The following is a 1,169-nucleotide window of genomic DNA, read 5'->3' as shown; positions in this document are numbered from 1 at the left end:
AACTTGTTTATTTTGGCATAAATCGCGAAAAAACGCATATTAGAATAAAGCCATGATATACTGAATGTATAAAAAAAACTCCAATTGAAAATTCGAAACCGTTTATGATTTGGAAAGTTAACGGAGTTTGGCAAAAACCCATAACTCGCTTATTAGACCACTTAAAAATGTCAGTTGCCACTTTTTCTCACTCTTATAATGATCTTAACAATTATATTGAAAAAGATTATCCAATTTAAATAATAAAAAAGTGTTCCGAACAGCCTTAAAATACTATATAACAGTAACAATTACTGCCCCCTACGCCCCCCATCCTACTGCTCCTGAATGCACTAAGTATTGAAGCAATCAATATTGAAGATGTTTGGTTAGAGTTGTTGTGGGGTGGGGGAAGGGAGACCCCTGAAGGCCCACGTCTCAACTGCTCCCAGACGGGGTGCCGCCACCCTTCCATGCAGCCACAGAAGGACAACATCAATTGTGTTAGGTTAGGGTTAGGTTAGATCAGGTAACATCAAGTTAACATAAGAAAGGCATAAACATGGAAAATTATATACTATTCAATTATTCATGTTTATGCCTTTTTTAGTTAACTTGAATTGTCATTGCATGAATGATAATACATTTCTTATATATTTCTTTAATGATAATAAGTTTTCTTAATTTTAAACTTCATAAAATAGAAACTCAGGAAGTGAAAGTGCAATTTTTTAGTGAGAAAACATGAAGAACCCAATATATAATCTATAAACTTGAGTGTTGATAGGAAATGACATTGGGTATTACGGCGAGGCAGAACATCCAAAAGGATCTCTCTGCCGATAAAAGCCATATGAATAAATAAATAAATAATAAATTTCAAAGTGTGTCGTTCCAGAACACAAGTTGTTCAAGGAAGGAAACAGCAACGAAAGACACGTTTCAAACAGACACTTCAATCAGAATGAAACTCAAATAAAATTTGATTTGACTGACACACCGCTGCTACAGAAGATTGACATCCCTAATACTGAGGATTCTGTGGACGAGAAGTTCAATTTCGAACTAAATAAATCCCGAAGTGTTATTCCAGAATACAAGAGAGGAAAAGCATTTAAAGACACGTTACAAACACTTCAATCAGTGTGTTGACTGGCGGCCAAAGGCGGTCGAGTGCGCATACATAAATT

Source organism: Nilaparvata lugens, chromosome X (genome assembly GCF_014356525.2).
Source record: "Nilaparvata lugens isolate BPH chromosome X, ASM1435652v1, whole genome shotgun sequence".
Lineage (NCBI taxonomy): Eukaryota > Metazoa > Arthropoda > Insecta > Hemiptera > Delphacidae > Nilaparvata > Nilaparvata lugens.
The sequence above is the reverse complement of the archived record's forward strand: the minus strand, read 5'-3'. Positions refer to the sequence as shown.